Source organism: Monodelphis domestica, chromosome 4 (assembly GCF_027887165.1).
Source record: "Monodelphis domestica isolate mMonDom1 chromosome 4, mMonDom1.pri, whole genome shotgun sequence".
In the NCBI taxonomy this organism is placed as follows: domain Eukaryota; kingdom Metazoa; phylum Chordata; class Mammalia; order Didelphimorphia; family Didelphidae; genus Monodelphis; species Monodelphis domestica.
The window spans coordinates 16,811,935-16,836,798 of NC_077230.1; the positions used below are offsets into that span (position 1 = coordinate 16,811,935).

The 24,864-nt window shown below is 38.6% G+C and overlaps 1 protein-coding gene across 1 annotated transcript in view; it reads left to right on the top strand.

Moving 5' to 3' along the window:
• DIPK2B (divergent protein kinase domain 2B) overlaps positions 1-24,864 on the top strand; it is a 96,036-nt gene that overhangs the window by 46,517 nt on the left and 24,655 nt on the right. The gene's annotated exons all lie outside the window — the stretch shown is intronic.

Below are 24,864 nucleotides of genomic sequence, written 5' to 3' on the forward strand. Positions count from 1 at the left end.
CTGTCTCTGTCTCTGTCTCTCTCTTTTCTCTCTCTCCTTTTTTCCTCCCTCTCCTAACTTAGGAGATATTAATTCTAACTTTGATTACCATTATTGGCCTGTCTTCCTCTTAGAGGCACCTATAGGTGGTACAACTGATAGAGTGTTCTCTCTGTAGTCAGGAAGATCTGAGTTCAAGTTCTTCCTCAGATACTTAATAGCTGTCTAATCTTGGACAAGTCACTTAACCTCAGTTTTTGTAACTGTAAAATGACTATTATAATAACATCTACCTCTGAAGGTTGTTGTGGGGATCAAATAAGAGAATTGTAATGCATTTAGCAGAGTGCCTATCACATGGTAAGTACCGTATAAATGCTAATTATTATTATTCTGGGTATCTAAGGCGATGATCATCAAATTGGGAATTATAATGACCCCAAAGCAGAGAGGGTGACCAACCAATGAGAGAGTGGGAAGATCTCATATTGACAATATTCTTCCCATTAAGATTAGAGTAGCTGGGGTTTTTCTCTAATTCAGAAGAAATTTTTTTATGGTTTTTTAACTTCTTATATTTACATTTAGCCCATCAGAAACAACTGAATTTAACACATAGTTAAGATGAATAATTAAACTACCAAACTACCAGACAGCTTGACTGAGATCTGGCCTCAACGTGTCCAAACTCCTACCTCTGAGGTTCCCCACGAGTATTCTCAAGGTGTCCCAACATCCCTGTCTGTCTCCTGCCACTCACATCCACATATCAGGGTTTACCCATGGCTACAGAGTTTTCTACCCCCATTCTCTTCTCTTTCCACTTAATTAAATTTGTGTTAATTATTTTTTAAAGAGATTTAAGAAGTAGCCTAGAAAAATTCAGGTGAATAGGAAAAGTCAGGAGCATCATCCCCCTGAACACTGGCCCCCTGAGAAACGGGAAGACTGCCATTCAATTCCTGTCTCTGACACATATTGGCCAGGTGGCCCTGGGCAAGTCAGAGAAGGCACAGAAGCCCATCAGAAGAGGGAGATTCCTCATCCAGCAGTTTCTGCTACCTGTGAAATTAGAGGCTTAATCCTTAGGTTTGTATGATGAATTACAAACTTGTTCTGAGGACAAATATCTTATGCTGATCCTTTGGGTACCAGAATTGCTGGATACAGCTCTGGGTACCACTTTAACTCAAGCCAGTAGTCCTGGGGGAAAAGGTCTCCAGATTCAGGGCTAGAGCTTTTCTCCTCATCCAAACTGACCTGTCCTGTTCCATTGCTTAGGGAACTACCTGGCTAAAGTGAAGAACTAATTCAAACTAATAACTGTCAGCTATTTAGGTGTTATAGAGAGAAAGGGAAAACTTGTGCCTAAATAGATACAGATCTCTGTATATATGTTTAGATGCATATATATGTATTCATAGATCTATATAATACCTGTATAGAGTTTATATATACATACAGGTATATGTCTAGAGAGCTCTAAATTCACATAGATATACAGACACACATATATCTAGATATACCCAAATATATATGTCTAGATGCACATAGATATACACACATATAGTCCTTTAAAAATACTCTAAATCAACAGTTCACAAATTTTTGGGCTTCAGAACCCCTTTGTACTCCTAAAAATGGACCACTTCAGTTCATGTGGGTTTAATCTTTCAATATTTACTATGGTAGAAATGGAAATATATTTGTATAATTAAAAATAGACTTGAACCCACAAATCCCATGAAAGGCTCTGGGGGATCCCTGGACCCTGAATAAATGTGGGTAGAAATTTTGAAAGTTAGGGAAGTCTTTGGAGACAAATGAGTCCTTCCCCCCCAATCACACTATATAGTTGGCTGCTAGAATGGAGCCCTCGGTATCCTCTCCGGAAAACTCCAGCGAGATTTCTAGACTGCTCTGCCTCATATCCTGATCCACACTCTTTTAGCTCCCCCAAAGTGTGTTAGCCCCCAAGCTCAAGCCTTTTTGCGTGGGAATGCAAAGACCCAGGGCTTTTGCTCAGCATTCCATCACTAGAGGGACTGAGAAGAGTCCCCAGGCAGAGAAAAACAAGAGAAGGAAAAAGGAAGCTGCAGGGAGGAGGGAGCAAGCCAGAACTATCCACCCTCTGAAGCAAGCAGACGGGGCCATGACTGTCAGTTCTGCTTATAAATAAATAAAGCCAACTTGGAAGGAAGCTTCCGTCATCATCAGAGACGGAGTTTTGTTTGGGGTTGCTTTTTTCATCAAAGATGGCTTTCTTTCAAGAGAATGGGACACGCGCCCACCTCCTGAGCCAGAAGCAACATACAGCCAGGGTGGCTGCCAGGGAGAGGAGGGGACCAGAACTAAAGTCGAGGATGGGAAAAACAAACAGACAAACAATAGGAAACAGTATGTTGAGTGCTGTGAAAACAGGCATCATCCCCTCTCCCCTCCCTCTCTCCCATCGCTCCCTCTGGAAGGGAGAGGTCACAAGGGCTGAACAGCCCCAAGAAAGAATTGCTAACCACACTTTAGTCCGGCGTGTGTGGCCCGTCTGTCTGTCTGTCAAACCATAAAAAAAGGCTTCCTCTCCAGGGATGCCAACTTCAGAGGGCCTCGACCCCACCTGCCAGCGGTCAAGCAGAGGAAGAAATATTTCTTCTTTATGTTTTCCCCGCTCTTCCCCTCTACTTCAGGACGCGGAACGCAGAGAATTGTTTCTTTTCTCCAGCGTGGACCGCTCCTGGCCCTTCGGAACCGCTGCGTCCACAAGATGGCAGTAGAGAGTTTTTCAAGCTTTCCACTAGAGATGCCCACATTTGTCCCACATCACGTTTCTTTTTTTGAAGTGGATAGAATATGGAAATTAATGAAATTATTTTAAAAGTATAATTATTATATTTATAATTAATATTATATCATCATTTATTATATGTTATAATTATAACATAATTATATTTAAAAGTAGAAAATTAATTGCTTAATTCATATGTGAGTGTATGAGCAAATACTATGCCATTTAGATGTAATTGGCAAATAAATGCTTCTCCATTCGTCATGGGGAAAGGGGAGTGGGATGGGGCAGGAAGGTCCTTGAGATTTTGTGGATGAAAAGGACTCCCTTAGACATTTTTTCCATCCCTCCTGGCTCTGCAGCTTGCCTAGAGACTTAGAAAGCCTTAGTCATTTGCCTGGGGCACTGAGGTGTTAAGTGATTTGCCTCGGGTCTCAGAGGCAGAAATTGAACCTGGATCTTCTTGGGTCCAAGGCTGACCATCTATCCATTGTGTTGAATGCCCTCTCTAACCTGTTCTGATTTATTCCTAATTTCGGAGTTTGTTTTTCAGAAAAGAATGATTTTGGACAGGTAGCATCACCTAGTGGTTAGAGATCCAACTTTGGACTCATAAAGACCTGGCCTCAAGTCTTGCTTCTAATCCATGTTATTCATTGACCAAGAACAAATTCTCTAAAACTCAGAGTCCACAGGCATCTAAGACTCTTTAGAAATTACAGAGAAATGGTCTATCTTCGTCCAAGTCTGAAAAGACTTGGTAGGTTCCAACCCAGAAAAGTGACCCTTTGAAGAAGGCAGCCAACTAGAGAGTCCTGTGTTTAAATACTCAGCATTTTAGTCTCCGATATTCTTAGTTGTGTGACCCTGGACAAGTTACTTAACCCTATTTGCCTATTCCTTTCCATTCTGTCCCAGACTTGTTACTAAGGCAGAAAATAAGGGTTTAAAAGTAAAATAAAAGGCTAAGTATTTTAAAAGGCCATTTTTCCTTTAATAAAGGGGGGGGGGGGCAGCCTCTTAAGTATTTCTTCATTTTTCAAGCTCCTCTTACGCGTAGTACCAAGATGAAATGGTCCTGTCAGTGGAAAGGAGTAGCAGAAAAATGGCTAAAACATAATTCCAGAAATCACGTTAGGCAAAACTCTCTCGATCTAGTCATTTATTCTAGGCAGAAACATTGCATGGGAAAGGGAGCTAAGATGAAAATTCTGTAGGGCGGTGACTATTAAGTCATGCTACAGGCTTTACACGGGAGGCTGATGGAAACAGGCTCATCATTACTTCTGTAGGCGCACTTCATACATACATCCACAATCTAATCTCTACATGGGAACAAAGCATGTTTTTAAGAACTAAACCTACTGAAAAGCTTCCCTTGGTCAGTGTTCATTGGGAGAAGGTTCTCCAAAGTGTTGCCTATTTGTTTTATCCTCCAGGCCACAAAATCATAGAAATTAGAGCTCCTCTAGCCTAGCTCCTACAATTGATGCCTAAATTATACTTGATGGAGCTTTAGAAAAGAAAGAAGACAATGAATGGTTTTGAGAATCTGAATTGGGCAGGTAGGAGGAGAGAAAGTTGAAGAGAAGCCTAAAGGGAGGACAGAATAAGAATTTCCTCATTTTCCTTTCAACAGCTTGTATTGATTGAAAGCTTTCTGGTTTACAAAGCACTTTCCATGCAACCACTCTCCTAGGTAGTGCAAGTATTCTTGCCATTTGATGAAGAAACTGAAATTAAGAGAGGTTTACGTGACTTGCTCCTAATCAGACAGCCCAGGTCTCTTTTGGCCCAGTCCAGTGTTCTCCCTCACTACAGTGACAAAAGTCCTGGTAAAATTAGCTCTTCCCTCAAAATGTTTCATACATATTTTTGTTTTCCAGTCATTTCAGTCATGCCTGACTCTTTTGGACCCCATTTGGAGTTTTCTTGGGAAAGATACTGAAATAGTTTGTCATCTCCTTCGCCAGTTCATTTTATAGATGAGGAACTGAAGCAAATAGAGGGAAGTGATTTGCCCATGGTCATACAGATACTAAATGTTTGAGGCCAGATTTGAACTCAGGAAAAATAAGTCTTCCTGACTCTAGCCTAGCATCCTATCTACTATAGCTCCTGTCTGCCCTCACACCACTTGAGCATTTATACTTTTCTTTGGATAAGTAGAAAGTAAATCTATTTATTTCCAGCCTATAACCATGGGTAGAGTGCTAGATTTTAAGTCAATAAGAACTGGGTTCAAGTCCCACCTCAGGCATTTATCATGGGACCATAGGCAAGTCACAACCTGATCTCTCAGGCACCTCTCCAAGACCATTACTGATACATACTGTGGACAAATCAACAGGAACAAAGGGACCATAGATTGAATGAAAGTTGTCAGTTTACAATCATGGCCATTCTATCCACTGGACCACATTTGGATCCTGAGACTTTTAAGAAACACACAAGTGATGTGCTATCTATCTCTCCCCCATAAGCCTGTCACAAAATTCCCACCATTTAAGTAACTCCCTTGGTTAAGGCATTGCCTCTAGAACCAATTCACAAGCATTTTAAAATCAAGTACCTACTGTGTGTTGGGCTCTGTGCTAAGCACTAGGAATACAAAAACACTGTTGACATGCCAATAGCTATCTGGTTTAGACTAATACAATTAAGTCAGTAACCTTACCAGCTTCACAGGGCTGTGTTTAATAAGCCTTAAAATATGGAGTAAATGCGAGCTATTACTATCACTCTTCAATGGATATTAATTTCCCAGGTTACTTAGCAACAACTATCTTGTTAGATAAATGAGGCAGTTATGAAGTAGAAGATAAAGCATTAGAGACGAAAATCAAAACGTTCTAGGTTCCAATCCAGCCTCAGACTCTTTCTAGTCTCTGAGGCTCAATTTCCCCAATGTATACTATGAGAATAATAGCAACCACCTCACACGGTCATCATCAAGAGCAAGTGAGACCACGTATGTTCAATGTGCTGTAATGTGAACTATGATTACTGTTATTTGGGGCAGCTAGGTGGCATAGAGAATTGGACCCAAAGTCAGGAAGACTCATCTTCTAGAGTTCAAGTCTAGCCCCAGCTACTTACCAGCTGGGTTATCTTGAACAAGTCACATAATCGTGCTTGCTCTCAGTTTCCTTACTATAAAATGAGCTGAAGAAGGACATGGCAAACCACTTCAGGATCTCTACAAAGAAAAACCTCAATGTGGTCATGAAGAAATCAGATGCAACTGAAAAGAATTGAAAATGACTGTTATAAAAGAGACTTGAGCCATGAAGAAATGAAAACTAAGAAAGGTACGTTCTGGGAGGAATGGAGGGAAAGATCCAGAATCTGGGGATTTGGGCTCTATCTAAAGAGATTAGACCTGAATTTGATACCAAAGTGGCCCATTCTAGAAATTTGTAATAAACATGGGAGCCTTAGAGCCCGCTAAGAAGAGGTTCTAAAGTCATAATAATGCTGACTAGCATTTTTACAGCACGCTGTAAATCTCACTTTACGCTCACAATAACCCTGAGAGGTAGATGATAGTGAGTCACGGTCATATAGAGTGCCTTGCCCAACATCACATTACTTATAAGTCTCGGAGGCTGAATTGAAACTCAGGTCTTCCTGACTCAAACCCAGGACTTTTCCATTGGGCCACTCTTTGGTTTTAAAAAAAAGTCACTTCATTCATTATAATTTTTAAAATTTATAATATATGTTAATACAGATGAAGTTATATGTAACAAATAAAACCTCTATTATTTTTATTACCAAAAAAAAAATTGGGCCACCTTTCTAAATGGGGAAGGTAAAGCACCAAAAGGGGCGATGATTTCCCAGATAATTTGGTTAGGAATTTTCCCCCAGTCCTTTCTCCCACCCTCCTTTTAGAGCTCCTCAGCTACTTGGATAGGCAAAGACCCCTAAAATGCAGACATTTTTCTAGACTTTGTGGTTTCCAAGTTCCACACATTTCCCTTTCAAGTTAATTCCTCAGTTGATCACTTCTGTGAGTATGACACTAAGAAGAATAAAACTGCATTTAATCCAAAAAGAATTCCAGGACCTGCATTTAGAAGAGATGTTAAAGGTCTTTTCTATCTGCTCTGACTCTAAAAGGGAGTGAGTCCCAAGGATAGAGGAATTGCCTTTTTCTATGCTTCAGATCTGGATAAATCGTGCCCTTTTTTGCAGAATGTTTTGACAACTTTGGGGGAGAGGCAAACGGAAAGAACCCCTCAGTCTGGTGAATGAGTTTTTTCCTCTCCAGTCAACCAAATGCTATTCCTGCTCAGCCTTAAGAATGATACAGTCTACAAAGTATGCATCCATTGGCCCAATATTTTTGTTTTGTCCTCTTATCTCCATGTGCTTATTATTCTGGCTGGGGAAGCTACATGACTTGTTAGGCTAGCTGCTTGTTAGACACAGAATTTCAAGCTGTTTCACTTTTTGTTTTTTGGACATTCATTATTAGTAGCTCAGTATAATCTCCATTTTCCCTCCCTGGAGTACCATCCATATGTCCCGAATTGGATAATCTATGGCTTTAGCTTTTGGTTGGTCTATTCTTTCTCTTCTCAAGGGACATATTCTTTTTTTCCCTTTTTATCCCTTCATCTCAGGGGACCAAATCTGGTCTATGTTCATTTTCCTAAGGCCTATCTACACTACTAATTCTCTTTTCTTCCCTGTGGATAAGGATCTCCGCTCTGTGAGAATGCTGACAACATTGTATAATCCCCACCCTCGCTAACATTGCCCCATTTATTATGTAGTAAAATGGGACCCAACAGCTATCCGGGAAGTGTGATGACTTGGCAGATGTCTGTTTCCTTTCTGTATCCTGCCAAACAACACTCATTTCTCAGAAACAACTTTTTGCATCCTAGATTTTTTGCCCTCATCCTAACCCCACCCACACTGTTCAAAGTCCCTCTTGAGAATGGTCAGTTGTCTTTTTTCCCCCTAAAATAAATAAAGCTTATTAATTAGGCTCTTTCTTTAATGATCCCCAGAAAATGTTCTCATCCTGTGACCTATTCCAAATGTATTCAACTGGCCTCAGTCAATTTTTGTTAAGCACAGTGCCTTGTGCTAAGATCTTTTATATTCAAAGGCAAAAACAAATGCTTCTCACCCTCAAAGAACTAATTTTGACTGGGGAGATACAATGTGTATGTGGAGGCATATTTACAAAATAATTTGATGAGAGAAAGAGTTCTGGTAACTAAGACCCTCAAGTGGGGGTATGTGAGCTGAATCTTGAAGTTAAGGAGAAAATTCCAAGAAGCTTCTGATAGCTCTTCTTCAAGCTTCTGATAGCTCTTCTTCAAGTTCCAGCAAACATCTCACTTTCGTGGTCGCCAGTGCCAACCCTCTGTTGATGATCTCCAATGTATCCTGTATGTAGCTTCTTTGCAGTTTGTCTCTTCTTTCTGCTTCTGCCTGCTATATAGTAGGTCATTGTTGGCTTGACTTGATTGGATAAGGACAATCTACACTACTTATTCTCTCTTCTTCCCTGTGGATAAGGATCCCCACTTTGTGAGAAAGCTGACAACACTGTATAAGGAAAACACAAATACACAGATAACTGTAGCACAAGCAACAGTTTAAGGGAGACAGTAACATCATGGGAAGGGAAAGTGAGTTCAAATCCTGGCTTACATTTTCCAGCTATGTACTCTTGGTTAAAGTCAATAACTTCTCTCATCCTCAGTTTCCTTCATCTGTATTATTTCCTCAGAGAATTATTGGGGGAGGTCAAATAAATAATGCCTCTAAAGTGTTTCATGGGGGGAATCTGGGTGGCTCAGTGGACTGAGAATCAGGCCTAGAGACAGGAGGTCCTAGGTTCAAATCTGGCCGCAGACACTTCCCAGCTGTGTGACCCTGGGCAAGTCACTTGACCCCCATTGCCTAGATTTTACTACTCTTCTGCCTTGGAGCCAATATACAGTATTGACTCCAAGACAGAAGGTAAGGATTTTAAATAAAAAATAAATAAATTTTAAAATAAATAAAGTGTTTCATGAACATTAAAATGTTATATAAGTGTTGGCTCTAGCTGTTGCTGGGTAGGTAAGTGGTACAGTGGACAGAACACTGATCTGAAGTCAGGAAACCTGAGTTCAAATCCAGCTCTGTGACCTTGGTCAAGTCACTTAAACTTATTTGCCCCAGTTTCCTCATCTGAAAAATGAGCTGGAGAAGGAACTGGCAAACCACTCCAGTATCTTTTCCAAGAAAACCCCAAATGGGATTTTGAAAAAGGAATGACAAAATAGCTCTGTCTAGTAGTATTTGTGATAATGTCATATATATTCATGTATCTCTTTGATGGCATTCTTTATGCCACTTCTACTAAGTAATTCTTCATTGATAATACTGTAAACTACTCATGTCCAACATGTACCTTCCCATTGCTTTTGGGTGAGTCTCAACTTTAATTCTTCAATTACAGTGATGTTTTATAATTCATAGCCACATCATAATCATATCTAATATTTATTATAGCACCTGCTCTGTGTTAAGTCATTGTGCCTTTAGCACTTTACAAATATTATTTCATATGATCCTCACAACAACAACCTTGGAAGGGAAGTGCTATTATTTCCTCCATTTTACATATGAGCTAACTGAGGCAGGGAGAGGTTAAATACCTTGCCATAGGTCACAGAATTAGTAAGTATCTGAGTCAAATATGACCTGAAATCTTGCGCACTAGTTCATTACTTAAATGACAAAACTCATGTAGGTTGAGAAAGCATAAATCAGTTACAGATTCAACAAAATATCCATGTTTTAGGGAATTTTTTGGCATCAAAAGTGATTTTATTGGCATTGGGGATTCCCAGGGAAGAACTTTGTCTTTAAGTCTAGATCGTCATTTGATCCTATAATTTATGTTCAGTTGTTTTTCAGTTGTACCTCACTCTTTGTGGCACTGCTTGGGATTTTCTTGGCAGAAATACTGGAGTGGTTTGCCATTTGTTTCTCCAGTTCAAGTGACTTACCCAGGATCACACAGTGTCTGAGACTAGATTTGAGCTCAGGAAGATGAGTCTTCTGGACTCTAGGCTTGGTACTCTAACCACTGTCAGGCTATAACTTGTATATGTATTTATAGATTTGCTTGGATCAAAAAGAAATGATGTGACATGCATAAGATCACTTAATCAGTGTGCATCGAAAGGACTCAACCTCAGATCTTCCAACTCCAAAGTCAACTCTTTACGTGTTATACTGCTCTATACTCCATTATGATTACTACTTTAGCCATTCAACTTCATTTAGCAACATGGAGTTGTTGTAGAGTTAATTAAGTTTGGCCTTGGCCCCAGATTTCCTTTTTTTCAGCTATATCTCAGGTATTGCCAAATGAGAATCAAGGCTACCATCATATGGTCATACCTCAACCATCATAGAATAGGTGATAGCTTGGGCATTTGTCTCATTTAGACCTTGTCCCTATACCAGCTGTTTAGCATCATTTTCTCCCTTATCTTCAGCTCTATCCCCCAATGGACATCTTTCCCATTTCCTGATCAAGCTCACATAAAGCAGCAGAAACACCTCTACAGTGTTATACCTTGCATTGTCTTTAGACACAAGTTGAGATTCTAGTGAATAAAAAGCATTTACTAATGCTCACTGTTTGCAGATTTCCCAACAATTTTTACCAAATAGTGAATTTGTATTGCAAAAACTTGGATTTCTACTTTTGTCAAACAAATACTCTTTTACGATTATTTGTGATATGTCTGTTCTGTTCCACTGATTTGCTTTTCTATGTCTGAGTCACTACCAGATAACTTTGATATAGTTCAAAATCGAGGATTGCTAGATAAACTTTCTTTACATTTTTCATTAATTCCCTTGGTATTCTTGACCTTTTATTTTTCCAAATTAATTTTGTTATTTTTCTAGTTCAATAAGATAACTTTTTTGTAGTTTAACTGGAATGGCATTGAATAAGTAGATTAGTTTAGGTAAGATTGACATTTTAATTACATTGGCTTTGCCCACCTATGAACAATTATCATTTCCCCCATTATTTAAAGCTGACTTTATTTGTATAAAAATTTTATAATTATTTCTGGCTGAAATGATAAACGGGCAAAATGTCAAATTTTAAGGGAGATGTAGAAAAATGGGGACCGTAATACACTGCTGGTGAAACTGTGAAATGAATATTGGAGAGCAATATGGAATCATAATACTGTGTATACACTTTGACACACAATACTACTAGTGGGTTTATTTCCTAAGATGATCAAGGAACATGGGGAGAAACTATATGTTCTAAAATATTTCTAGAAGTTCTCTTTGTGGTGTCAAAGAGCTGGAAAGTGAAGGGATAGCCATCACCTGGGGAATAGCCAACCAACTTTTGGCATATGATTGTGAGGGAATACTATAGCACCATAAGAAATGACAAGCATGTTGATTCTGGAAAAACATGGAAAGACCTACATGAAATTATGAAGAGTGGACCAACAGGCCATTATATACGACAACAGAAATATTGTTGGAAGAATGACTTATGTATGGCCACTTTCAGAGAAAGAACTGATAAATAGTGATAAATAAGACATAGTTTGATACGCACACATATCTTTTTGTCAAATGATGCCTTCTTTGATAGGGGAAAGGAAAAGAAGGAGAGTTATTTGGATATTTTAATTTAACAAAAAATTAGTTAATTAAAATCATTAGATTTTCCAAACGAATAAAATACTGGTAAAGAAATGTTTAAGTAAAATGAAAGCTGACTGACTGATTGCCAAGCAATGTGTTCAGTCCTGGGGATACTCTAGTAAAGTGATAGCACAAATCAGAGAGTGGTGAGCAGGGAAGGATGGTTTGGATGGAGAAGTTACAGGAATGCTGAGTAGAATTCTACAGAAGTCAATTGGCATGCCCTTCACAGAAATATGCTGCTGTTGATTTGATTTCCAGATCAAGAGCCAGAAAAGGGAAGGAATGGGTGGACATACAATGATGGTAAGTAAATGTCAAGGAGATGATCAGGGTGGACAAATGGGATGTGGAAAGGGACCTGGAGTCTGGAGTCACATAGGAATAGAGGGACAATTCCACATTGGAGAGGATTGTCAGGAGATCCAGTGGCCTGGAGGGAGCACAGACCACTCAGTATGGAGGGCAGTTGGCAAGTGTGATATCAGAAGAAAGCTAAAAGAAGTACCCCAAATCGTAGCAAACATCTCAAGAGAGAACTTGGATTGGCTTCCTAGTTCATTATCCGTCGTCTCCTATAGGCTTCAGATCTCCAAACTTTTGCCTCAGCTGACTTTGGGGAGGGAGTGGGGGGAGGGGAGGGTTGGAAGAACAAATGAGGAAGTGATAATGCTTAGAATTTCATTTGTGCCATCTGACAGAAGGATTTCCCTGTACAGCAGAGAGCAGTGAGCTGGCGTCTAGACTGAAGTTATAGGCGAGGCAACTCAGCACATTTGACAGGATCTACTGCCCTCCATTCTTCCTTTAAACAACAAAAAACAAACAGTGGAGAATTATGACCAGCCTTAGCATACTTAAATCAAAATGACAGACCATGAAATAATGTTTTTCACTTTTCGTGGCTGTCTTGACTTGAACTGCCTGCCACAGCGATTATTTCATCTGCCAGAGGGAAACCTTTATCACATTCTACAAATGACTTTGCAGTAAAGTCTAGTCAACCCCGGAGACAACCAGAGTGTATCTCTCTCTCTCTGTCTCTCTGTCTCTCTGTCTCTCTCTGTCTCTCTCTGTCTCTCTCTGTCTCTCTCTGTCTCTCTGTCTCTCTCTGTCTCTCTCTGTCTCTCTCTCTGTCTCTCTCTGTCTCTCTCTCTCTCTCTCGTCTCTGTCTCTTTCTCTCTCTCTCTCTCTCTCTCTCTCTCTCTCTCTCTCTCTCTCTCTCTCTCTCTCGTCTCTGTCTCTTTCTCTCTCTCTCTCTCTCTCTCTCTCTCTCGTCTCTGTCTCTTTCTCTCTCTCTCTCTCTCTCTCTCTCTCTCGTCTCTGTCTCTTTCTCTCTCTCTCTCTGTTTCTGTCTCTCTGTCTCTGTCTCAGTCTCTCTCTTTCTCTCTCCCTCTCTCTCTGGCTCTCTCTCTCTGGCTCTCTCTCTGGCTCTGTCTCTTTCTCTCTGTTTCTGTCTCTCTGCCTCTGTCTCTTTCTCTCTCTCTCTCTCTGTCTCTCTCTCTGTGTCTCTCTGTTTCTGCCTCTCTGTCTCTGTCTCTGACTCTCTCTTTCTCTCTCCCTCTCTCTCTCTGTCTCTGTCTCTCTGTCTCTCTATGTGTGTCTCTCTTGTCTCTCTGTGTATCTCTCTCTGTCTCTCTCTCTGCTCTCTCTCTTTCTCTGTTTCTGTCTCTGCCTCTGTCTCTCTCTGTCTCTGTCTCTCTGTCTCTGTCTCTCTCTTTCTCTCTCTGTCTCTCTGTCTCTGTGTGTGTCTCCTTTTCTCTCTCTCTGTTTCTGTCTCTGCCTCTGTCTCTCTCTGTCTCTGTCTCTCTCTTTCTCTCTCTGTCTCTCTGTCTCTGTGTGTGTCTCCTTTTCTCTCTCTCTCTCTCTCTGCTCTCTCTCTGTTTCTATCTCTGTCTCTGTCTCTCTGCCTCTGTCTCTCTCTGACTCTGTCTCTATCTCTCTGTCTCTCTCTCTCTGCTCTCTCTCTCACTCTCTCTCTTTCTCTCTGTCTGTCTGTCTGTCTGTCTCTCTCTCTCTCATTTCAAAATACAGTGCAATATGACCCAAGATATTCCTTCACTACCAACCCTCCCCACAACCCTCCCCAAAAAACCTCCAGATTACAGAAGGTTGGATTAGGGAGAGTAGACTCAAAAATATCCTTAGAATAAGTATTTTGATATTAATATAGGGAGCACTGAGTTGTAATTATTCAACAAATTTATCGTGACAGTCAACTTTTTATTTAAATTTATTTATGTTACATAAAAATATTTAGTTAGTTCCCCCCCTCACTCCTCCCCCCATCATTTGACAAAAAGATATACCTATATTTAAAACTACATCTTACTTATTTCAGTTTATCAGTGCTTTCTTTGTAGGCACACATACACAAGTCATTCTTGAAACAATATTCCTATTTCTGTATATAATGTTCTCTTGGTTCTGCTCATTTTACTCTTCATCATTTCATATAGGCCTGTCCATTTTTTCCCAAAATTGACATGATCAGCACTTCTTATGAAACAATCCTATTCTGTCAGAATCACATGTCACAACTTGTTTTAATGACCACAACAATTCATTGAAGCAAAGGATATTTGTTGATTCGTAATCATTTGATTAACTATTATTTATGGAATGTCTAACAAGTGTTAGACGTTATTTAATCTCCAACAAGAGAGAGACAGAACCAGAGACAGAGAGACAGAGAGAGAGAGAGAGAGAGACAAAGACCCTGGGCAAGTCACTTAACACTATTTGCCTCAGTTTCCTCATCTGTAAAATTAGCCAGAGCAGAAAATGGCAAACTGTTCTGATAGATTTGCAAAAAACCCCAAATTGGTTCACAAAGAGTTGAATGTGACTAAAGAAGCTGAACAATAGAAATTAAGCATCTGGCACTAAGCTGACAGTTTCAGAAAAGAAAGTTTCTGCCAACAAAGACATTGGCATTGTTAAATTGTCCAAAATAAGAAGTGGATATGACATTAAGAAGACGTAGTATCATCTGCTTTACTTCTTCTCCTTAAGGGCCATGGAGCCTTTTTTTTTTTTTTAAACTCACAGCTCTGTGTGCTGTCTCCTTCATCAGAATGTGACCTCACCAAGAGGAAGGAGTAACTGGAAGTTGTTATCCCCAAACCTTATTAGTGTTTCATGCACGTGGTAAGCTCTGAATAAATATTTTTCCATCCATTGCTACTAATATTTTATGGAATTGCAGAAATACTAGCAAGAGCAGTCTGACAAGAAAAACACTGAGAGAATAAGCATAACAAAGAGGGAAAAAATTGATGCTTTTTAACAGATGACATGATGATTTAGATGAGCAGAAGTGTGAAACTCGAGGACATTCTACAAGGGCCTTCAAAACTCCCAGTGCAGCCTGAACTAGATTAAAATATAATTGGAAAATGTTTAGCAAAATGAATAAAAATACAATACAACATAGGTAATAGTGATTTGTCTTTTTCTAAGTCAATACACAGCCCATAGGGATCCATTTTTATTTGAGTTTGACATCTCTGCAAATCCTTAGAGACTTAAAGACAATAACAAAAATAGAAGCAATTGGAAACATCAGTAAAATAGGGTATAAAGTAACCCCCTTCAAAAAAATCAACCTTTCTAATATCAATAAAACCTGGCAGGAAGAAATGGAAAGAGAAATTGCATTTAAAATAATTATGAAATGTGGGAATCCAGCTACGAAGACCCACCCAAGAAAGAAATACAACTCCAAAACATTCATTTCAGAAGTAAAGAAGGTTCTAAATAATTGAATAGAAATTGATTATTGATAGTGATAATGGGACCATGTATCATGAAAACGAAAAATAAAACTTTCTAAATTAATTGAACAAGTTCAGGGCTATACCAATGAAATATACAAAATAATAGAAAATGCATCTGCAGGAAAAAGGAGCAAGAATTTCAAGAAAGAAAATTAAAAGAAGTAGGAAAGTTGCCTAGTGACAACAGATTTCAAACATTTATGCAAGGTAATAATTATCAATATTCTGAAGGAGCAGCTGGGTGGTTCAGTGAAAAGAGAGCCAGGACTGGATACGGGAGGTTCTGGGTTCAAATATGACCTCAAATACTTCTTAGATATGTCATTCTAGGCAAGTCACTTAACCTCAACCTAGCTCTTATCTCTCTTCTGCCTTGGAACTGGTATTTAGTATCAGTTCTAAGGAAGAAAGTAGAAGTTTATATTTAAACCCTCTATACTATTAATTTACAAAAATAAAAAGGTGAACAATGGGATAAATTAGATCCTCAACCCTCAGAAGCAATCTAACATAGTAGTGTAGTATTCAACAGGACAAGTGGAATGGATAGAGTGGCAAGACTGGAGTCAGAAATACCCTAATTCAAATCTGTCCTCCCTAGCATCGTGATCCTGGGCAAGTCATTTAGTCCTCTTTGCCTCAATTTCCTCCTTTGCAAAATGAGCTGGAGAAGGAAATGACGAAGCACTCCAGTATTTTTGCAAAGACTATCACAAATGAGGTCATGAAGAGTTGGATAAGTCTGAAATGACTGACCAACAAATCGTAGTCAGTAAACCCAAGGACTTCAACTATTGAGGTAGGCACTCATAATTCCACTAACTGCTCTGACAAGTAGAAAGCAGTCTGGGAGAAATGAAGCTCATCTCATCATATAGCACAATAAGCTCCAATGAACACATGATGAAGATATGAAAGGTCATATCACTTTTTCAAATTAGAAATTAAAAGAACAGGGAAAGAGATGCCTCCCATAACAATGAATTGGGGGAGAATTCTTTACCAAATAAAGGATATAGAAGATGGTAAATGATAAATGGACAATATTGTTTCCGTGAATTTGAAAAGGCTTTTATAAATAAAATTGAGTAGTGAGAATAAGAAAGTAAACAGTTAAACAATAATTTTGTAGCAAATTTCACTGAGAGATCTGATATACATATCCATTATGTATAATGAATGTATATTTTATATGTATATAAAAATTATTTATGAAATGGATGAAATACATAAGAACAAGAGCCATTCCCTAATGGCCCAAGTTGTGAAAAAGCAATTCTCAGACAGAGAAAGATAAGCTATCAAAGATCATAAAACATGTTATGAGGGTGAAGAGAGAGCCAGACCTGGAGGTCCTGGTTCAAATGTAGCCTCCAATACTTTCTAACTATGTGACCCTGGACAAGTCACTTACCCTCAATTGCTCAGCCTTTACCATTCTTCTGTGTTGGAACTGATACTTAGTATTTATGCATTAGTATTTATTCTATAAATCACAAATAATAATAAGAGGAATGAACATTAAGATAAGTCTAAGATTGCACTGGATTGCTCTGCCTCTTCTCCTTTGATTCCAAGTTTCCTTCCTTTAGGACTCAATTCAAATGTTCCTTCTACTGGAAACCTTTTTCCAGGGTGCCTAATTTTTAGTGCCATTTCTCTGAGATTATCCTCTATTTAAACTGTACATGTATTATATGTACATAATGATTAGCATGTTCTTTCCCCCTTACCATTAGAAGGTGAGTTCCTCAAGGGTAGAGACTGTGTTTTTGACTTTCTTCATACAGCATGTCCAGTGCTAAACATTGTCACTGGCACATAATAAGCCCTCATAAATAATTGTTTACCACAGAATCTGGAGAATCATTTATATGAATATTACATTGTAAAGGGAAGTAATCATGAAAGACTTAAGAACTCTGGTCCAAATTAATGACCCTGTCATGTCTCCAGAAGACGGAAGATGACTAATGCTCCTTACCTCTTGGCAGAGAGGTGATGATGGATTAAGGGTATAAGATTGCCTTTTTTAGATATGGCCAATATGTGTACTATGCTTGTTTGTTACAAGGGAGGACTTTCACCTGGTGGAATGGAGAGGAGAGAAATGGAGTAATGGCACTGATACTGAAGGGAAAAAAGGGAAGAAAGCAAAGTATGTTAATCATTTTGTAAAAACAAAAGAGTTGAAGGAAGTTCAGAAGAGATACAATCAAGGCAATCTTCAAAGTGTTCAATTTGAACAATGCTAAAAACTCAACGAACTGAAGGAATTAGATATTTAAGCCTTCATATGCACATTTTTTCTCATCTTTATATAAGAAAACATGAGCAATTTTTGTCTTCTTTGAATAGGGAAATGTTTGTTTGCTGGTCAGGGAATGGAGTAGATGTTTTACAGTCTGATTAAGGTGCTGGAATCTTACAGACTTACCTAGAGTACTTCTGACAAAGGTTTGAGTGAAATCTTGAATGAGAAAGTAAGTTTTATCTGTAAAAATTTCCTTGTCCCAATCTTTAGCAGAGGCATATGAAGGAGATATTGTGGGTTTCCCTGTGCGTACAAATTCACACTAAATGGTAGTCTATTGTGGGGAATAGTATCGTGTATAAAAAAAGGGTATATACCTAGATGCTTTATTGCTAAAAAATGAACCTTGGGTGAGTGATAATCTTCTTGGCAGAGAGTCTTACCTTGCTGTTCATGGTGGCTGTGGCAATTTCTTAAAATAAGACAACAATGAAATTTGCCCTATCCATTGGCACTTCCTTTCAGTTGAACTCTTAGAGACTATTGTAAAATTACAAATTAGCCTAATTTCAATATTATTGTGACTCTGTAAACAGGGAAGGTGAAGGGGGAGAGAGACTGGAAATTCAGTTGAAGAAGCAATCAACATACAAGGTTAAGTTTGCAATCTTATGTGGGCCATGGTTCATGGTGCCCCAAAACAATAATAATAGTAGTATCAAAGGTATAACAGATAAAATAATGATGAAAACTTGGAAATATTGCAAGAATTACCAAAATGTGACACAGAGACACAATGTGTGCACGTTCTCCTGGGAAAACAGTGCCAACAGACTTTGCTCAATGCAGGGTTGCCACAAACCTTCGATTTGTAAAAAAATAAACACAGTACCTGCAAAGTGCAATAAAAGCAATGGATGCCTATACTTCAGTATTTGTATTGTCTTGCCCATGGAAGTATTTTTTTTCCTTCAAATCACCTATTATCAGTAGCTTTAAAAAACAACTGATTTTTAAATGTTTAGCTTCAAGGAGCCTTTGCCACATTCTAGTGGAATAGATTAATATAGCTAATTCTTCAGCTTCCAGGTCCCTTTGAAGGTCTTTTCTCATCTTCTGAAGACTAATTAAGGTTGTTTCATAGCAATAGTTTGTCATTTCTTCTCAATGTGGCTTTTAGTCTGTCATCTCATGGGCCTTTGCATTTTGAAGCAACTAATTCTGTTTCTTTGTGGGCCTGAAGTCCTTGAAACATTTGTCTCAGACTCACAGGTATTTCACTATGTCTCACCATCATTGTAGTATACCCTTTAAGGGCTACATATTTTGGGGTGTCTTCTTGGGGGGGTTATCGGTACTGAAAAACATGATGAATTCAAGGAAATTCCTCTATTTGTGTGGCATGAAATTCAGCACAAGCTGACAGAGAACTAGATAAAGATGTAGTTTCATCTAATCAAGGTCAGACTATCTGAGTCAGTCAGTGTCAATAAAAGCACAAGAGCTGTCACAAAATGAAGCTGTAGCAAAAATGATTGCCTGTCCCAAACAACTGGCACATCTGTGCATCATCACAGAAAATGAACAGACAGAAAATGATTGGCTACCAACATGGGACTGATTTACAAATTAGCTAGTGGGCCCTCACTGGGTTAAGATAAAGAGAAAATTCAATTACAAATAAGAAGAAAGAATTAAAATAAGCAGCTCATATAGAATGCAATAGCAACAGATTAGACCTGGAGTCAGAAAGACCTGAGTTCAAATTCAGCCTCAGACATTTACTTCTCTGTTTGACCTTGAGCAAGTTGCTTAACCTCTGTCTGCCTCAGTTTCCTCATCTGAAAAATGGAGGTAATAATGATAACACTTGCCCAACAGGATTGTTGTGGGAATCAAATGTGGTAATATTTTTTAAAAGCAGTTAACACAGGTCCGGGAACATAGTAAGAACAATATAAATACTTATTCATACCCCTTCCTCTTCCATTTCCCAATGGAGGCAATTCCATCCTTATTTAAGCAAGCTGTTGATGGCAAAAAATGGAAAATGGATAAATGCACGTATTAACTCAGACTCTCCAAATTTCCTAAGGAAATTCAACAAATGTGAATTAATTGTCACAATAAAAAGAACAAAAGAGCCTAGTAATTGCCTTAATAAGCAAAGATTTGATCTTCTTGCCAAGGGGAAAGATGAAGCCATCAAGGGAAATACCATTTTAAAATATCAACTTGTGTGCAAAATATTGTTATAAAATGTCAGAAGATTATGAACATGCTAACTGTGAACATCTCAAAGGAGCAAAAAATAGTGACAACTAAACATTTACAGGAAGCTTGGTTCAAGATTTGAACCAAGGTTAATGAAGGTTAATTATACCAAGTCATCCTGAGAGCATTTTAGGTTGAAACTGGAAGGACCATAAATGGATGAAATGTGGAAAAGGTCTATAAAGATCTCTATAACAAACCCTTCTCCATCACTGATGGAGTCTCTACTAACATCCTAGTCCCTTCTAAGTGTTATAAGAAGTGGAAATAAGGATGGGGGGTTGGGGGGAGAAGAGACAGAAACAGAGACAGAGAGAGAATAGGGGAAACAACCACAAGGAATTAACAGAGTAGTGTAATGGTGAGATGTCTAATTTACTCAATCCCACACCACTTAAAGTAATAAAAAATAAATACAGTGAAAAGATGTTCATTCAATCAGTCTGACTTATAGGTCTTACACTAAGTGTGAAAAGTCTTTGAAAACCATTTATTCAAGTGAAAGGACACCAGACTGGTATGAGAGATTCTGTCAAAATCTCTACGACCTTTATAAAAAGAATAAGTTACTTGAAATCAAAAAGTTCTAAAGAGTGAAAGAAGCATTGCTTCCCAGCACATTTCTAAGGAGAAAACTCGTGGCAAAGAGTAGAGACCTCAGCTTTGGCCTTGGTCATGTCTTCCCTTCTATCCCTTGGGCAGGAAGCCCTCATGAACTTTAAAGGGTCCAGAGGATGTTGGACTTCCCATTCTCCCACCAGTGTACAAGCAGTATCCCTGGGTCAGGGTCTGCACTGAGAGCTGATGGGCACACATTCACCATGCTTGAGGACAACTTCTTAAGTACCCCACAAATGGGAAAAAAATCACTTCTAACAGTCAGTAGCTATAATATCGCTTTGTCATATGTGTTCTCTAAGCTTGAGCTCATCTAGATCTACAACTGCATTTGTGTGTATATATGTACATACATATGTATTTATATATCCATATAGAGATGTCTATTCATCTGTCAGTTTTTCTTACAAACTAATTGAAAGATGTTACATTTCATATTTTTAACAAATAGGTTCAAAATTCACTGAAACGCTTCATTTGGAAGATTCCTCTCACAAGTCAGAAAATGTTGTTTCTGAGATTTTAAATGTGCAAAACATGAAACTTTTACAGGTGATAAACTTATAAAGTTTTCAATAACAAAAGCTTAGTTTTAAAATGTTTTGTTAGTGGTCAATTTGCTTTTGTTTAGTTTTGTCCAACTCTTTGTGACCCCATTTGGGATTTTCTTGGCAAAGATACTGGAGGGATTTTGCCTTTTCCTTCTTTGGTTCATTCCTACAGGTGAGGAACTGAGGCAAACAGGTGACTTGCCCAAAGTCACACAGATACTAATCTGTCTGAGGCCAGATTTGAACTCAGGTCTTCCTGAGTCCAGACCTGGCATTCTATCCATTGCACCACCTAGCTGGTCTGTAGTTTCAAATTATCCTGGACTGTATCTCAAAGCTCAGAATATATTTAGGGCAAGATTTACGGTAAATGACTACTGGTTATATAAATGCATGTTTCAAGTAATCTTCTTGATAATTTTGTAGTTTTTGACTGACTTGTCAGGTCTTATTAGATCTTTCATTGTTTTTATTTCATAACATGGTTGATGAAGAGTTCATGCTAGGAATAGAAAAACTGTCAACACTGTTATTTTCTGGTTGTTTGCTGATGCTTATATGATTAGTAGTAGCTTCATTCTATGATTTCTTTGCAGAAATATTTTGAGCTCCTTATTTATTTTGTGAGGGTGAGCTTAGCTAAAATTAGATAATATAATCTATAAATCTACTTAACTTGCCATGCATCTCAATGTGTTGAAAGCAAATGAATCCGAGAGGGTGCCAGGCAACTTCTCCACAGCATGCAACTCTCTCTCTTCTCTCGGAATTACCTTGTACATTATACACAACAAATGACCATTTGACACACAGAGTGACGGCTCCCGTGTCAAACCACATAGAAAATATAATAAAGCTTAATTGCTTTCATCTTTAAAGATTAAGTATAATTAGAAGTCCTTGTAATGCCCACGTACATTAATGGACCATCTTATTTGTTCCATTCCGGCAACCCGTCATAGAGAATTATAGAAACCCAGTCCTGGAATGTAACTCAGAGGCCATGTCCTTGGGATTACAATAGTCAAAGCCTCTCATTTTATATATGAGAATGTTAGCTAGGGAATAAATGGCCTTGAAAAGGGAGAAAGAGTCAGGAATAATGTTTTAAGACCGCCAGCTTGCTCTTCAGAAGTAAAAATGAAACAACAACTCCAGAATGGTTGAAAAATCTAATGAAATAATTGAAGGAGGATAGAAAAAGAGTAGAGGGAAGTAGAGAACCCATCTAACAGTCAGGAGGATTTAGGCTTAAGTCAGATATTGGCTCTGTCACCCTGGAAAGTCCCTTCACCTTTCAGTTCCCTAGGCCAGTTGTTTTCCAAGTGGGAGCCAGAGCTCCCTGGGGATGGGAGTTGGGTAGAACTGTAGAATGGTAGCCATACCTTGGCCCCAATGGCTATATGATTAACTAAGTAGAGAGTAGAAATGTGGGTCAAAATTCAAACCTTTACTTAGGAGCAAGAACACTGTCCACATCCAGAGAACTGTGGGAGTAGGAACACAGAAGAAAAACAACTGCTTGATCAATGCTTCAATGAGATATGATTGGGGATGTAGACTCTAAACCATCACTCTAGTGCAAATATCAATAATATGGAAATAGGTCTTGATCAGTGACACATGTAAAAACCAGTGGAATTGAGCATTGGCTAAGGGAGGGAGGGAAAGAACATAAATCATGTAACCATGGAAAAATTTTCTTAATTAAGCAGTAAAATTAAATTTAAAAAAATCCACACCCTTTTAGTCAATCCTGAACTTGTGTCTACACTGTCTCCTTCAGAATTCTTCTACGTGCTTCCACCATACTACCAATCCCAGAGTGAACCCTTCAGGACAGTTATAATCTAATTTGCCCTCAGGCAGCTATATAGGAAAAATTTCCTGTATGCCTCTCCCCTGCTCCATTCACTATCTTCCAGAACACTTTTCAGGGGCCTTAGGTCTGCTTTCTGCTCTCTGGAACAGTGGCTGATTGAGTGGTGTTTATGTTCTCTTTTCTACCCAATCCCATCCTTCTTTATCCTTTATTGCATATTGGATTCCACTGCTTACGTTCTCCTCCTAGATACTTATTCACTCTCCTCTCTGGGTTGTTCTGACATTCAATTGGTTCTCCTCCCTATTCCTTATTGGTCTGTGCTACTAGATCACCATAGATATTCCACCCCCAAACTTAAATATTCCCCAATTCACCATTATGGACACTCTATATTCTCGATGTCCACCATCTCATTAGGTGACTACTGCAGATTACAAGAGTTCTTGAACCTTTCTATATAACTAATTCACAGAGCTATTTATCCAATTCTCATCTCTTTCCTGAATCTAGTACTACTTTACCAAGTGCCTAATACACATTTTACATTTAATGCTCCATAAGCATCTCACAGTCATGGCCAACAGAAAACTCATTACCCATTCCCCCAAAATGTCTGTCTACAAACTGCCCTCTTTTCATCAAAGGGACCATCATCCATCCAGTTACTCAGACTTGAAAACTTGGAGTGATCTTTGACTTTATTTTTCCTTATCCCACATAGCTAATTCATTGCCAAATCCACCACTTCTGCCTCCACAACAGTTATTCTATTTGTCCTTTTCTCTCTACTCAAAAGCTACCATCTTGGTTCAGGCTCTTAAAACCTCTCACTTGGGTTACTGCAATAGTCTTTTAGCTTTTTTAATTGCCTCAAGTCCTTTCCTTCCCCAAACCATCCTATACATAAACTGTGTAAATGCCAAAACTGTAAGGATAATTTTAATGTTTTGACTTGAAATCTAAAATAAGTGGTTGCCATGGGAAATTCCCAAATATGAAAAATACGTAAGTCAGCTGAGATTTATGGAGATTTTAATTAATAAAGAAGGAATTAAGGGAAGGAGAGAGAGAGAGAGAAAGAGAGAGAATTAATTTAAACTGCTCTGGCTCAGGCTGAGCCAAGCAGTAGAAAAAGGCCTAGGCCAAAGTGGCTTCCCTGAGCCTAAGGGAGAGCAAGTCAGTCTTTATCACTTGCCACAAGACCATCTCCAAGCTGGGTTCTTCCACTCTGAACTGAAATCCTCTCCAAACTTAATTCAATTGCAAACTCAATTTAATTGTCCCTGAACTGTTCCTTCGCCTCCTTTTAAAGAGATTTTTCTCTTATGTCACCTGCCCTAAATTTTCACGTCTATCAATCACAGTAGACACTTTTTTCCAGGACTGCCCATTCTTAGTTTTCACCTTCTTTGGTTTTCACCTTCTCTGGTTAGATTAAATCTTCTGAGTACTTCACACCTCTTTGTTAAGCTTGCCTTTTGTAAGTTACTTGACCTTTTTGTGATTAATTTAACTTAACACCTTTTTGTATTAGATCTAAAAATAGACCTATCTTAAGGTTCTAGCTTCATTATAAGGTATGAATTAGGGACTTTCATTGTTCAATCAGGAGTTTACAACTTTATCTTCCCCTAAGGCACTGTCTGAGTAGGGTGGAGTAATTTTAAAAGTTCCCAATACATTCCTGGTCAAGTATCTCCATTGTTACAATAGGGGAATAGCTTAAACAAATCTTCTAAGGTACCGTCTGAGTAGGTTTTAAGATTCACGACTGCCAAGATGACTTTCCTGAAGTGCACGTCTAACTTTCCTATTCAGCAAATTCCAGCAGCTCGAAACTGACTCTAGAATCAAGTGTGATTTTATCTGTGGTTCACACTTTAAAATTTTCTTGTATCATTTCATAGCATGCATAAATTTTAGATGAGTATGTATATAATTTAAAAATGAGTAAATAAATATATTGGAGGGTTTGTTCTTTTTTTTCTTGATGTGGGCTTATGATGAACAGACTTTGGACACTACTGCTTTAGGCAATATCTAAGTTTCAGAGAGGTACCAACCTGCATTGGTAGAGTGAGTTTCCTCATCTG